The following is a 10,471-nucleotide window of genomic DNA, read 5'->3' as shown; positions in this document are numbered from 1 at the left end:
TTAGGCAATCAAAATAATATATGTATATATATATATATATATATATATATATATATATATATATATATATATATATATATATATACATAGTAGCAACCTCGTGAGACCATACAACCCACATTGCGTATCTACGAGCCTCTACTGGAGTGGTAGACATAGAGGCGGGACAGGACCCCATCGTGCCCGACATATACAAATGTACACAAAAGAATAATCAAGCACCTCCGGAACAAAGGAGTGCTTTCAATCAGCTAACAGCTCCTACGAGTCTGAATCAAGCTCGCCTCCCTGTCTACCTATGGGCATGAACACAACGTCCAAAGAAAACGGAAGTCTGTATGAACATTGTACTGAGTATGTAAGACAGGAATGAAATAAATATGGTAGAAGGATCATAATCCATATGAGAAAAACATAACCTGCATGAGTGTCATAGGCAAATACATTTCGTACATATATCATATTTTACATATCATGGTACATATGTCATCACATCACATGTATCATCTCATCATAATCCTCGTCGTTAACCCGCGTCCGAGTAACTATCATATGCCACCCACTAGTGGTGATCATGCCCGGCCCTCTAGGCTCGGTATAAACATAGCAGCCCGCCTTAGCGGTGACATGCCCGACCATCTAGGCACGGTGGAATCATATGCAGCCCGCCTTAGCGGTGACATGCCCGGCCATATTGGCGCGGTGGAATCATATCGTCATATAGCCAATCATAACCGATCATTATTACACATCTCATGAACATATCATAACCTTATCATCGCTCGGCATTTTCATACATAACATAAGCATTTATAAGCTAGCATTATTAATCCTCTTGTAGACATATCATGACTTAGCATCATTTCACATTTAGCATTAGGAGCATACATTAGGATTTGAAGGCAATCATGGCTATGTCGGGGTGACGTAAGGTCGTGAACCCCCGATTATGAACATTTATGAGTATTCTGCCTCACCTTGAAGGAAATAGTATATAAGGTGAGTGTTAATAATAATGACATCATTAACGTTATAGGATCATCATATCATGAACTCTAGAATCTCTATACTTTAACTCATCATCATCGTTATCATGCTCGTATGTAGTTTGGTACATTTGCGGACTCATAAGCTCCATCATATTGGATAATCATGGAAAACTTGAAAGATTCATGCCTTTGAAGGAAGAGATTAGCCTTACATACCTTTGTCGTTTAACTAATCTAGCGCTTGCTTGTTCTCCCTCAATGCACACGTTCTCCCTCAATGCACACGTTCTACCTTCAAGAGAATTCATATCGACATAAGCTAACAATTATAAGAACGGGCTTACTAACGCTAGAGAAAATTGGGCAGAATTTCCTTTGTTTATACTAATTTTCCCATGTTCTATATCAGCTCCCAAACGTTCATATCAACATTCACAATATTGCAATCAACAATCATCATTTATCTACATTTATCACAATTCACCATTTCTCTTCAATTTCTCCACAATTATGGTTATAGCTCATTATCGCGTTTTCTCATATATAATACTTATTCCATGGTCTAAATGTCATTTATAACGTATCCACGATCACAACATACCAACATTCATCATTCATCCCAACCACTATTCAACAATGACACTATTCACTCATTTATGACCCATTTTCTATGTCTTTCTACAATTCAAGTGTCTTAGCCTTCCAATACCTTAAACAACATGGTATGGTCATGAAAATTACCTTGGATGATGGATGAACAAGCCTTGGATGGAAATACTCTTCTAGCACCAAAACCCTACTTCACTTTCTTTGGGTTTTCTTGAGATAAATGAACTTTTACTAAGTTTCACACACTTGTTTTCATGGATTTGAAGTGGTTGATCTTGGATTTCCTTTGATTTTCTTGTGGATGAATGTTAGAGAGAATATTCTAGAGGTTTCTATGTCCAAAATGGTGAAAAATATGATTTTTGGTCGAGTTTGGTCTATTTAAAGTGGTCCAGAAAATTCTGGACCGACACAACATGCGGCAAGCTTTGCTAGACGCAAAACATGCTTTGCTAAACGCATGTTGTGTCGCAGACCTTGCAGAATCACAAAATTTCACTGGCACACTTTGCTGCGCAACTGCGTGGCCACAAAACGTGTTTGCTGCTCGCATGTTGCGCCACAAAGTGTGCCAGAATGTGACATTTTGCCAAACTCTCTCCGAAACTTAACTCCGATGATCCGACGAGTCTTAAACCTTCCCGAGGCTTACTAAACATGATTTTACTCCATTATATACTCAAGCTGGACATGTCTATCCTCATGACCTCGAAAAATTTATCCTACTTCCCAAGGCTAGGACAATTCGTATTCGGCGAAACTCAACATATGACAATGAGAGGTGTAACAAAAATATTTTAAGTGGGAGAGCCTTAGTATAACCGACATGTAACCACCATGTAAGTACGTGGCGTCTGATCTTTTCCCGACCAGCTAAGCCATCCTGTACCTTGCCGGCGTACAGACATGAACATGAATGGATCCAATAACCCGCAATGGGTAAACATGAAGGTATCATCCTAACTGGGCGGAGCGATCCTTATCCTATGCTGGCATACGTAGTTTCAGGCTGTCTAAGCCTTCTCGATAATTTATGCAACTCCCAAAACATGAACATGGATATAATTGGCTTAGTAGCCATGAATTATATAAAAATGATTCGTAATTATATTATAACATGAAGATAGCTATATAGTATAACTTGTATGAAAAATGGAAGCATGCCGAAGTTCATGAAAATAAACATAGAAGTTCATATCTTACATTTAAGAACTCATGAAATGCAAAGCATGGGTTTTCATGGATTACAGACAGATTCTCAATAACCAAAGTGGACTATTAAGAACACAATAATGAAGTAATAACACAACATGATATATCATAGTACATGCACTTAGGGTTATCATGAACATGGCTGGAAACCCTAGTTTTAGTGGAATTTCGTATAATCATGGAAGAACGTGGCGTGGGGAAGAACAATGATGTTCCCACACATAGATAGAAACCCTACCTGTTAATGCCCCAAAACTTGTAACTAATGGTCTGTACTTGAGAAGAATCCCAAAAACCTTAATCTTGAATATCCTTAAGGTTGGTTTTCTTGAAAACCTTAGGTTATAGTACTGAATTCTTATTTAGAAATCATGGATACATGTTAGAATTCACTTAGAATGGTTGGAAAAGGCTTACCTTGGTGTATTAGAATGGTAGGAGGAGAGAACCTTCGTGCTAGGGCTTGGAACAATGAAAAATAGAATAAAAGACTGAAAATGCATATTTGTACTGTTTCCCGCATTGACCATTGTACGAGCACCAAATATGGTCCGTACTTGATTATATGGTCTTAAATACTGTCTGTACTTCAATGTACGGTCTGCATAACCTGACTGTATTTCAATTGGCAAATTACAGAAACTAAGATTTTTCTCAACAAGATTTACGGACTAGAATACGGTCTGTATTTCATTATACAGCTAGAAGTATGGTCCATATATAAATATACGGTCCATATAACTGGATGTAAATCTTGAACTGAAACGAATTTTAATCCTAACACTTCTCGTCTGATTTTCTAAGTCCTGAATCACGATCATAACTTAGTTAGGAGGTACGAGGTGTTACAATATATCCCCCTTGGGATTATTCATCCTCGAATGATGGGTTATGGTTAGAAATGCAACTGGACATGGCTTGGATATGAGAATGTGAGGGAATATGACATCGAACATGGAAATTGAACTAACATGACATGGTTTCGTGAAAACATGAACACCGGGACATGAGACATGAGACATGAGTAGAGAATACATGAAAATGAATGTGAAATGTGACGCATGAATGAGCAAGGGACATGACATGGGTTCGGTAAGCATTTACCTTGAACGTCTTCTGTTTGCTCTTTAAACAAATGAGGATATCTGGATTTCATGTCCTCTTCGGCTTCCCATGTAGCCTCTTCAAATTTCTGACTCCTCCATAGGACCTTGACTGAGGCTACTTCCTCAGTTCTCAACTTGTAACCTGACGATCAAGAATGGCTATGGGGATTTCTTCATAGGCTAGGCCATTCTTAACCGTTATAGTGTCAGCAGGAACAACCAACGACGGGTCTCCCACACACTTTCTCAACATGGATACATGAAACACTGGGTGCACAGCCGCCAACTCTTCTGACAACTGAAGCTCATAGGCTACTTGACCAACCTTTTGCAGAATTCTATAAGGTCCGATATATCTGGGACCGAGCTTTCCTTTCTTGCCAAATCTCATCACACCTTTCATAGGTGAAACCTTTAAGAACACCCAATCATTAACTTGAAACTCTAAGTCTCTACACTGCACAACCGTATAAGACTTTTGGCAACTCTGAACTGTTCTCAAACGCTCTTGAATCAACTTAATTTTCTCCATCGACTGATAGACCAAATCTGGTCCCAACAAATCTATTTCACCAACTTCAAACCAACCAATGGGTGATCTACACCTTCGCCCATATAGAGCTTCAAATGGTGCCATCTTGATACTAGCATGATAACTGTTATTATTGGCAAATTCAATGAGTGGAAAATGATCATCCCAATTACCTTTAAATTCTAGGACGCATGCTATCATCCCAATTACCTTTAAATTCTAGGACGCATGCTCTCAATATGTCATCGAGAGTCTGAATAGTACACTCTGCCTGACCATCTGTCTGCGGATGAAAAGCTGTGCTGAGGTTAACCTTAGTACCCATCCCTTCTGAAAGGATTTCTAGATGTTCGCTGTGAACTGAGCACCACGATCTGAAATAATGGACACTGGGGTCCCATGCAATCTGGCAATCTCATGAATGTACAACTTGATGTAATCTTCTACTGAATTTGTGGTCTTGACTGGCAAAAAGTACGCTGACTTAGTAGGTCGGTATTATCACCCAAATCGAGTCATTTCTTTGCGATGAGCGAGGTAGACCTGTTATAAAGTCCATATTTATCACCTCCCATTTCTAAATAGGAATGTCAATATTCTTATTCAACCCACCAGGCCTCTGGTGCTCGGCTTTCACTTGCTGACAATTCAGACACTTGGCCACAAAATCTGTTACAATCTTTTTCATATTATTCCACCAATAAATTTCCTTAAGGTCATGATACATCTTCGTAGAACCTGGTTGAATGGAATTTCTGGAGTTGTGAGGTTCTGACATAATTCGCTTTGTAAGCTCATCAACATCTGGAACACATAATCTGCCTTGGTACCTCAAGGTACCATTATCTCCCCTTGTTAAAAAGCCGTTGTCTTATGCTTGTGAATCCCCTGTTTTAGCTGTAATAAAAAGGGATCATTAAACTGCTTCTCCTTCACTTCAGCCACTTGGGAGGAAAAAGCCCTGTTCCGAACAACAACTCCACCATCTTCAGAGTCCATGATCGAACTCTTAGGTTAGCTAAGCGGTGAACTTCCTTGGTCATAATTCTTTTATCTGCTTCAATGTGAGCTAAACTTCCCATGGAACGCCGACTAAGAGCATCGGCTATAACATTCGCCTTCCCTAGATGATAGAGAATATCCTCATCATAATCTTAAAGCAATTCGAGCCACCTCCTATGCCTGAGGTTCAACTCTCTTTGCTTATAAATATATTACAGGCTTTTGTGATCGATGAAAACATCAACATGCACTCCATACAAATAATGACGTCGTATCTTAAGTGCAAAAACCACGACTGTCAATTCTAAGTCATTATTCGGATAATTCTTTTCATGAGCCTTAAGCTGCCGGGATGCATAAGCTCAACCTTACCACGCTGCACTAAGACACATTCGAGACTAATTCCTGAAGCATCACAATATACCGCAAACCCTTCGGTTCCCTCTGGTAGCGTCAAAACTGAAGCAGAAGTCAACCTTTTCTTCAACTCTAAAAAACTATGCTCACACGTATCTGACCAATGAAATTTTACCTTCTTCTGAGTTAAATTAGTCTATGAAGCTGAGATAGAGGAAAAAACCCTCTACAAAACGCCTATAGTAGCCTACCAAACTCAAGAAACTTCTAATATCCGTTACTGAGGTGGGTCTGGGATTCTTTACGACATCTATTTTCTGAGAATCAACTTTCACACCTTCCCCTGAAATCATACGGCCGAGAAATGCCACTGACTTAAGCCAAAATTCACACTTTGAAATTTTTTCATAAAGCTCACGATCCTGAAGTGTCTGCAACACTATTCTGAGATGTTCTTCATGTTCAGTATTACAACGGGAATACATCAAAATATCATCAATAAACACAATGATGAATAAATCATTATACGGCTTGAAGGCTCTGTTCATAAGGTCAATGAAAACGGCTAGTGCATTTGTCAACCCAAATGACATGACAAGAAATTCGAAGGGACCATAACGAGTCCTGAAAGCAGTCTTTGGAATATCAACTTCCTTAACCTTCAACTGATGGTATCCTGATCTGAGGTCAATCTTAGAATAACATTGGGCACCCTGAAGTTGATCAAACAGATCATCTATTCTGGGAAGGGGATATTTGTTCTTAATGGTGACTTTGTTCAACTGACGGTAATCAATGCACATGCATAAGGAACCATCTTTTTTCTAGACAAACAAAACTGGCACGCCTCAAGGTGAGACATTTGGCCTAATAAATCCCTTGTCAAGAAGATCTTTCAACTGGGCTTTTAACTCTACTGGAGCCATTCTGTATGGCAAAAAGGATATCGGCTTAGTGCTAGGAAGTAGATCGATTCCAAAGTCTATCTCCCTATCTGGAGGAACTCCAAGAAGATCTTCTTGAAAGACTTCTGGAAACTCATTAATGGCTGGTACAAACTAGAGTGTTGGGGTTTGGGTATCTGCATCCCTTACTCAGACTAAGTGAAAAACATACCCTTTGGAAATCATCTTTCTTGCTTTGAGATAGGAAATAAATCTACCCCTGGGTACTATTGAATTACCCTTCCATTCTATGACTGGTTCATTAGGAAACTTAAATCTTACTATTTTGGTTCAATAACCTACTGTGGCATAATATGATGCCAACAATCCATACCCATGATTACATCAAAGTCTACCATCACCAACTCTCGGCCATGGTCCTGTGGCGATAGACCAAAACTGGGCAACCCCTATAAATACGTCTAACTATAACTGACTCCCCAACTGGTGTGGAAACTTCAAAGGGTTCGTGCAACATTTCTGGTTCTATCTCAAAGTTCTTAGCAATAAATGGGATTACATAAGATAGGGTGGATCCTGGTTTAATAAGGCATAAACGTCAAAGGTGAAAGCTGTTTAGGTACCTGTGACAACATCTGGACGTGCCTTTATATCCTGACAACCTGCTAAAGAACATAAGTGGTTTCGACCTCTACCTGCATTACCAAACTTAGTTGCACTATGCCCCTGACTGGCTTGAGAATTTTGAGGAGTTGTTGAATTTGCAGACAGAGCCACATTACCTCCGGTACCCTGTCTCGCTGATAGACAGTCTCTTCGAAAATGGCCCCACTAGCCACACCCATAGCATATATCCATACCCATGTGACACTCCCCTGGGTGTCTCTCAACACACTTGCTGTAGACCGAATTATCATATACCCTTCTCTCCGGAACAAACCTAGAACTTGGAGTTATAACATACTTTCCTGAAAAGTGCCACATTTCCTTTCATAGTTGTCATAAGTCTTCCATCAATCATTACGAACCATTTCCATCATGTATGAGTGAATGAATGCAACAATGCTAAATAAATGCAGTCAATACCCATAATCATACAATAGATGTCTCAATCCTATAACCACATCAGGACTTATACAATCCACTCAACCATAGAAATGAAATCAACAAACTAGTGAAACGCCAAAGTAAATATATCATACCAACTCACTTCTAGTCATCACAAGTACACCATATCACAACGCGTAAAATAACGGCGACAAGCCCACATAATCAGAAATCATACCAACCTAAGATTAAATCCATCCCAACATCGTGTCCGAAGATCTAATCATGCTGTCTCCCATCAATTCGACGCATGTATACATTTTGCTAATCAAAGTCTAATTAAAGTAAGTCGTAACTTACCTCGAATGCAGAACAGGTGCCATGAACTACTCCACCTGATCCTTTCCTTTCAGAAGCGCCTCAAAATGATCGAAGTCTAACAATCACAACTTTCTACATTAAAATACGGACCGATGGCTACTAAATAATAAATATAAGAATTCGGGCTTGAAAGATTAACCCAAACCAACATTCTAACCCGAAGGTCTAAAAAGTGAAAGAGCGTTTAATGCGAAATTAGAATCAACAAGGTCAAATTGGTGTTCTACATGGTCATACGAACCCATCAATACCCATATTGCCATGCTTTCAAAGAAACCCAAAACTGTCCCCAAAACAACCTTTACTGAGCCTAAGGGTATCAGAATCTCTAACTAAATTTTTGTTACCCATAGTTTAGATAGTTCACAACCTAAATCTCATGAAAAACTACCCACAATTTGACCTTTAATTGTAAGATTGAAGTAAGACCCCAATTTATTTACTAGATGAATTCATAGATTAAAAGAGGAATATGGAAATGGAGTCATATAATTTAGACTAGAAGAAGGTTAGAATCTTAACCCAACAATATTTCTTCCACTAAGCACTTGTTTTTTCCTAAAACCGAACCTTAGAGATGAAGATATGAGGTTATAAGGTCAAATCCCAATTTGGGGTTTTTTTGTTTATTCTGCCCAAGTACAGTTCCATCGCAGGACCCAACCACGTGATCGAGAGGACGCGGAAACTTACTGGTCGCGGTCGCAAGAAGACACCCTAGAATTAGCTGAAACCAGAAATTTGGTTTTTCACTAACTCAACCCAAAATCTCAAGATTCATCCGGAACCCCCTGGACACAAACAAAATATGCATACGTACATAAAAACACGCTAAGAATCTACCCGTGGCCTTAAAATTCCTAATGGAGGTCTATATAACTCGATCAAACCCCAAAACCCTAAAGTCGTGCTTCCAACCAAGCGTAAAAATGCTCCCGAGCGCCTTGGGAACTGAACCAAACATAACAACCAATCAAAAATGACCATCCGGACCTCACAAGATCGACGAAATTTTGAAAAAGGTCCGTGTACCCAAAAGTCAACTATTGGTCAAACGATTCTACCTAAAGGTTCAAATTCTTCCAATTTTTACTAGAGTCGCCCGATAACCTAGGGATTGGAATCAACAGGGGTAAAATGGTCAAAACACACAAAATGACCGAACGAGTCGTTACATCAGATACCATTTAAATAACCGTTCATCCTCAAATAGATAAGGGAAGAAACGAAAGAAAGGTACCTGACTGGGTGAAAAGCTGGGGATATCTACCGCGCATATCAGATTCGGTCTCCCAAGTAGCCTCCTCGACTGGACGATGTTTCCACTGAAGCTATTTCCTTCGATCTCAACTTTTGAACCTCTCTATCCAAGATGGCTATTGGATCCTCCACATAAGACAAATTCTGATCAAATAGAACCAAATCCCACTGAATGATGTAAGAACCGTCCAAATGATATTTCTTCAGCATAGACACATGAAGCACCGAATGGACACCCGACAACTTGGAGGTAATGCCAACTCATAAGCAACCTCTCCCACACTACAGAGGATCTCAAATGGACCAATTAACCTAGGACTGAGCTTTCCCTTCTTCCCAAACCTTATCACACCCTTTCTAGGCGAGACCTTAAACATAACTTGCTTTCTAACCATGAACTGAAGATCTCGGACCTTCCGGTCCGCATACTCCTTATGTCTACTTTAAGCCACCAGAAGCTTCCCCTGAATCACGTTCACCTTATCCAACAACTCCCTTAAAAGATTGGTACCCCAAGGTCTAACATCAAAAGCATCAAACCAGCCAACCAGAGATCGACATCTCCTCCCATACAACGCCTCGAATGGAGCCATGTTGATACACGAATGGTAGCTGTTGTTGTACGAAAACTCTGCCAAAGGTAAAAATTGGTCCAAATGACCACCAAAGTCGATGACACAGGCTCGGAGCATATCCTCAAGAACCTGAATCGTCTGCTCAGACATACCATCTGTTTGAGGGTGAAAAGTTGTACTGAGATATAATCGGGTCCCTAACTCGGCCTGTAAAGTCCTCTAGAAGTGAGACGTAAATTGAGCACCACCATCAATGATAATAGAGATGGGCACCCCATGCAATCGAACAACCTTACCGATATATATCTTGGCCAACTTCTCTGTAGGGTAGGTAATCTAAACTAGTATGAAATGAGCAAACTTAGTCAACTTATCAACAATGACCCAAATAGAATCAAACTTGCCCAAGGTCTTTGGAAGACCAACAACAAAATCCATGGCTATCCTTTCCCACTTCCACTTAGGAATGGGCATCCTCTGATGCTCGTATTTGACA

This window comes from Lycium barbarum, chromosome 7 (genome assembly GCF_019175385.1).
Source record: "Lycium barbarum isolate Lr01 chromosome 7, ASM1917538v2, whole genome shotgun sequence".
In the NCBI taxonomy this organism is placed as follows: domain Eukaryota; kingdom Viridiplantae; phylum Streptophyta; class Magnoliopsida; order Solanales; family Solanaceae; genus Lycium; species Lycium barbarum.
The sequence above is the reverse complement of the archived record's forward strand: the minus strand, read 5'-3'. Positions refer to the sequence as shown.